Here is a 6000-nt window from a genome sequence, read left to right as displayed (position 1 = left end):
GCAGTGCCGCAGGGAGAGGAGGCGGGCCCAGACGCGGGCGTGGGCTGGGGAACAGTGTGGCCTCGTCCTTCCTCTCTCCGGCCAATCTGAGCAGTCCCCTAGACCGAGAAGGGGGGACCCGGGTGCGGAGACGCCTGAAGTCCTTTTCCCCTTTTTCTGCCACGTCCCATCCATTGACGTGAGCCCACTCCCGAGGTTCCGATTGGATACGTGCATTTTCCAGCCCCACTAGAAGTCCTTTAAGTCTATTGGTCGGTGCTGTTTTGGGGGCGGGGTTTGCGTGCCCTCCTCCTTCGCCTTTACTGCGGCGCGAGGGGCGGGACTCGCCGCCGCCGCCTCTGCTTCCGCCGCCGTCGCCGCCGCCGCCACCGCGGGCTCCGCCACCTGCCACTGCGCGTTAGGCGGGGGAGGAGTCGGAGGCGGAGAAGAAGGCGGTGGTGGCGGGTGGAGGATCGAGCGCTGTTCTCGCTCCGGAGCCGCTGCACAGTTCGGTGAGGGGATTTTTTTTTTTTTAAATCTGGCTTGTTCTGATGTTGGTTATAAGAGGGTCGGGCGAGGAAATTGCTGCCTTTACCTCCTTCCTCTCTTAATTTCTGTCGAGAGGGAGCGGGGCCTATTTCTGGTCCGCTGCGCCGGCCATGGTGGGTGGGGTTGATAGCTGTTTAGAGGCCTCCTCGCCTCCTGGGCCCGGTCCAGCCGGGACCCGGCACCGCACTCGTGTCCCGGCGGATGACATCGGTTGGTCTCGGAGGTCTCCACCGTCCGCTTTTCCCGTGGCCTCTTCTGCTGTCCTTGGTGCCTCGGCCAAGGACCCCGCTGCCTTTCTCCCCACACCGGCGACTGAATGAGTTTCCCCGCACTGACACCCCCACCGCCTTCTCTGCCCACTTGCAGTCTCCCCGCGTAGAGCTGGTCCATCTAACGCCATAGGCCTGCGGCCCGCTCTCCCGAGGAACCGTCCGTCGCCCTCGCTGTGCTGGCTGTGTGTGCGTTTTCCCGAGCTCACCCGAGGCCGGGCACGCAGTCGCGCTGGGCCCGATCGGAGCCCCATTTCCTCAGTGCTTCTCCCCCTAACGATGCCAGGTCAGGGCCCGCTCTGGCAGTCAGCCTCAGCTGTGGCCTCCCAGAGATTGCTGCTGTACATCATTTTGCGCACATTCAATGGTGAGTTTAAAGCCTCTCAGACCAAGTTAAAGAAAAGGGGAGGAGAGAGTTTTGTGGCAGCGAGGAAGAAGAATCTGTGTAGGAGGTGCCCCTCTCCAGACATATCCTGTTTTTATTTTTATTGACATGCTCATCGACCCTGCTGTGAATCTGCTGGTTCTGTGAAGTTCACGATTATCACAAAAGGCCTAATATGTTGTTATTTTTTATCATGAACTATTGGATCAGTTAAATTTTTTAAAATGGCAGTCACCTCTGCTGAAGACTACAGACCATTTGAAGAGTGTAAATAAGCATGAAGATTTAATAAATAAACGTTTGAGCTATTTTTTTCAGTTTTCAATTGCCTTATGAAACTCGTGTCTTTTTATATGCAATACCTTTAGTTTTTAAAATTAACGGCAGACATGCAATCGACGTAAAATTCAGCAATATAGAAAAATAATGACTAGGTGAAATGTGAACGTTTCATCCCTCAGTCCCGTTTTACTGTGGAGAGTTAACAATTTACGTTCATCTTTCTAAATGCACTTTTAAACATATGCATACACATAAAGTTGTTTGGGAGGATGGTATACCAAACACGTTGATATATCACTTGCTTTCTTTACTTAATTATATATCTTGGACATCTTTACTTGTTACATATAGGTCTCCCTAATACTTTTTTTTAAAGGTTAAGTGATATTTCATTAGTTCGAATAGGCTAGAATTTATTTAACGATATCTCTTACTGAAAGACATTTAAATTAGTTTCTTTTTGCTATCACAAAATGCTTTCTTTAAAGCCAACTGTTAAATGTATTGATGTTTTTAATTACAAACTTTAAATCTTTGTAAATTTTAAAAACAGTACTGGAGAATATAAGATTGTTCTACACCTTCCTATAGTTCTACCTTCAAAGTCAACTCTTCAGAAAACTTCCTCCGTCAGTATGTGATTATTTCTGGAGCATGGATTCCTAGAAATGGAATTGCTAGGTTAAAGAGTATGCATACTTTAAATTTTGATAACCATTTCTTCCTCATTTTCCCCCCAAAGTTATTCATTACTGTTTTTATGCATTTCTTCTCCAGAAGAACTTTAGACTCAACTTGTAAATTAAAAAATCTTTAAGTACCACATTGTTATGGTTATAGTTGCTTTTTAATAAGTCTTGAAATCAGATAATGAGTCTCCAACTTCATTCTTTTTCAAAATCATTTTGGCCATTTTAGTTCTTTTGCTTTTCGATAATTTTTTTTAGAAGTGATAGGATTTCTACAAAAAGTGCCGAGGAGATTTTCATTTAGATTGTCTTGAATATATTCACCAATTAAGAATTGACATCTCAATATTGAGTCTTCCAATTAATGAACACAGGATATCTTCATTTATTTAAACCTTGTTTGATTTCTTTTATCAGCATTTTGTAATTTCAGCATACAGGTGTATACTGAAAAAAAAACTCATTTTTGTTAAGATTTATACCCAGGTATTTCATTACTTCTGATACCAGTTAAAATTTAGTATGCAGTTGTTCATTGATAGTATATAGACATACAGTTGTTTTTTGTATATCTTGAATATGGCAACTTTGCTAAGTTCACTTAAATCTAGTAAGGTTTTTTTTGTTGTTGTTGTTTCTTTGGCATTTTTCTATGTAAATAATGATGATATTTACAAATAAAGAACAGTTTTATTTCTTTGTTTTCACTTTGTGTGTACAACCTACTTTCTTTTTCTTCCCTTATTTCATTGGCTAGGATTTCCAGCATGATATTAAACGAGTGGTGAGAGCAGATATTTTGTCTTGTTCCTGATGTTAAGAGGAAAACTTTTGTTCTATAAGTATAAAGGGCCTTTAACCAATCAACTATATATAGTTACAGTAAGTGTAATAGGTCTTTTATCAAGTTAAGGATGTTCCCATTCTGTTCCTAGATTGCTGAGTTTTTATTATGAGTGGTCATTGAGTTCGCTCAAACTTTCTTGCTGTATTTATTGAGGTGATCATATGATTTATCTTCTTTGGTCTGTTAATAAGATGAATTACATTGATTTGTTTTCAAATGTTGAATCAACCTTGCATTTTCTAGGTGTACCTCCCTTGGACATGATGTATTATCATTTTCATATATTAGTGGATTTAATTTGCTAATATTTTGTTGAATACTTTTTTGTATCTTCATGAAAGATGCTTTTTCATAATTTTTTGGTATCAAAATGATGCTGGCCTTATGTGTTTCTTCTTGTATTTTCTGAAAAATTTTGGATAGGCTTAATACTTGTTTCATAAATGTTCACTAGAGTTTGCAAGCCACCCACCCATCTGGGTCTAGAGTTTTCTTTAATGGTTTTAAAGGATAAACTTACTTGCTTTAATAGGTATAGGATGATTAGGGTTATCTGTTTTTGAAAGCTTCCAGTCTTTGATGATGTGAGTGACCTTTACTCACTATGTATGAGCTTTAATAGTTGGTATCTTTCAAGGAATGTATCTGTTTCATCTATTCATTGCCATAATGTTACTTTATTGCCCTTTTAATGTCTGTAGCATCTGTAGTGATGTCCTTTCTTACATTACTGATATTGACAGTGTGTCCTCGCTTTTGTCTTTATTAGTAGGTTTTCTGGTTTATCAAAAATGTTTTGTTTTTCTGAAGATCCAATTTTTTTATTTTTATTGTTATTTAAAATACATTTTTAATTTAATTGATTTCTGCTCTTTACTATTTCTTTTTGTATGCTTTGGGTTTAAATCTCTATTCTAATTTCTTAAGGTATAAGCTTAGGCCATTGACCTTCTTTTCCTTCTCAGCACTGCTTTAAATATTCTCATAAATTTTGCTATGTTGATACTAGAGGCCTGGTGCATGAAATCCATGCACCAGTGCAGTCCCTAGACCTAGCCGGCGATTGAAACGTGAGCATCTGGCATGGAAGGGCAGGTCCCAGCTGACTTCGGGGCCCTGGGCAGCAACTGGGCCCCCAGACCCCCACGTGCCCCTCTCCGCCTGAGTCACGAGCCTGAGTCCCCATGTAGAGATGCAGTGAGTGCAGCCGGACGCCGCAGGCCAGGGCGCAACGTGGGCCTCTGGGTCACCCAGGGGTGCCACATGGAAGCCGGGTGAGCAGTGCGCTCTCTCCTGGCTGGCCTTGTCTACCGGCTCCTGTGCGAACCCATGGGGAGCCCTACGAGCCCCTGCAGTCCTGGCGGCTGCAGCCAGCTCACCCGGAAGAAGCCGTGCGGGTGCGTGACAGGCTCCTCGCGGGCACCCGGCACCTGAGTACGGGGGCTTCCCTGGCACTCGAGCCCTGGCGTCCTGGGGGAGGATAGTAGGGGGAGTGAGAGCAAGCTCGGTGGACACCTTGCATTCTCACTGCACCTCTGTCCCCGTCACCCCTGCCCCCAGGTAGCCGGCAAGAGGTCACAGCCCCCTGGCCAGGTGCCGGGGGAGGTTGGTCACCACCACCCAACCCCAGTACTCCATCCCAGCCCGGGGCCCGGCCCCGATCAGGCAATCAGGGCCTGCTGGCCGCTGGTCACTGTCTGCAGAGTGATCGGTTGGGGCCAGGCCCCCTGTCTGGCTCCCTCAGCACCTGGGAGCAGGGCAGCGGCCCTGCCCCCTGCCGTTGCCGCTGGTTGCCGTCTGTGGGGCGATTGGCGGGGCACTTGGGCCCCCGCTTGCATCTGCCTTGGCCTGGTGCCGCCCGCTCACCTACTCTACCATCCCACCACTGTCCCACTCTTGTTGAGGCCCATTGGGGTCGGGAGTGCCTCCACTGCCACCTGCTGCCAGCATCGCGTTGCCTACGCCTGCCATGTTCTGCGCCACCCCCTGGTGGTCAGCGCACGTCATAGTGAGCAGTTGAGCTCCCAGTTGAACTCTCGGTTGAAAGGACAATTTGCATATTAGGCTTTTATTATATAGGATTATATAGGATTTTCTAAGTTCTTATGTGACTTTTGCTTTGACTTACGGGTTATTTAGAATAGAAGTATATTATTTACATTCCAAATATTTGATGATTTTACCTAGTTCTTTCAGTAATTGATTTTTATGTTTAATTTTGTTATTAGTGAGTAATATAGAATATATAATTTAAACTCTTTGAAATATTTTTTATGGTAGAATATGGTTAGACTTGGTAAATGTTCTATGTGTACTTCCAAATATTGTGGATTGTGCTTTTGGGTAGAGTATTCTATAAGTTCTTTATTCCATATTAAATGTTAATTTCAATATTTTATATTAAATATGCTATAATTGTCATGTCAAATTAATTGATGGTGCTTATTAGGTTGTCTGTTTCTTTATGGGGATTCTACCTACTTGTTGATCACCTAGGAAAAGTTTAAGTCTCCAAATGTAATTGCATGTTTATTTTTCCTTTTTGTTCTAACAAGTTTTGCTTCATGTATTTTGAACCTCTGTTGTTAGGTGCATATATATTAGGGTTGTATGTCTTCTTGAATATACTCTTTTGTCTTATATAATATTCCTTTTTATCTAAGTAGTATTTCTTCTGCAGTCTACTTTATCTGAAATTAATATTCCCACTACACTTTTCTTTTGATTAGGTTTTGCATGATACATTCTTTTACTTTGAATTTATGCCTCTATATTTAAAGTGGGTTTGCTGTAGACAACTCACTTTTTAAATTCATCCTGACAGCCTGGCTTTTTAGTTCAGTTGTTTACACCATTTATGTTTAATGTAATCATTGATGTAAATCTGCCATCTTACTTTCTATTTAACCTATCTGCTTTATGGTCTCTATTTTTTAGCTCATTTTTTCTTGATTTGCTCTTTACTGCTCATATTTATTTTGCTTCTTTAAAAAGTTATAC

General features: G+C 42.9%; 1 protein-coding gene across 2 annotated transcripts in view; it reads left to right on the top strand.

The window, feature by feature from the left end:
- The first annotated feature begins 383 nt into the window (after positions 1 to 383).
- Positions 384 to 6000, top strand: part of PJA2 (praja ring finger ubiquitin ligase 2) — a 64546-nt gene continuing 58929 nt past the window's right edge. For both annotated transcript variants that reach the window (XM_070412428.1, XM_070412427.1), the window contains exon 1: positions 384 to 491. The gene's annotated coding sequence lies outside the window, so the exon portion shown is untranslated. The remainder of the gene's footprint in view (positions 492 to 6000) is intronic.

Source organism: Myotis yumanensis, unplaced genomic scaffold (genome assembly GCF_028538775.1).
Source record: "Myotis yumanensis isolate MYYU_CA2020_CCGP unplaced genomic scaffold, mMyoYum1.0.hap1 SCAF_4, whole genome shotgun sequence".
In the NCBI taxonomy this organism is placed as follows: Eukaryota; Metazoa; Chordata; class Mammalia; order Chiroptera; family Vespertilionidae; genus Myotis; species Myotis yumanensis.
The sequence above is the reverse complement of the archived record's forward strand: the minus strand, read 5'-3'. Positions and strand labels throughout refer to the sequence as shown.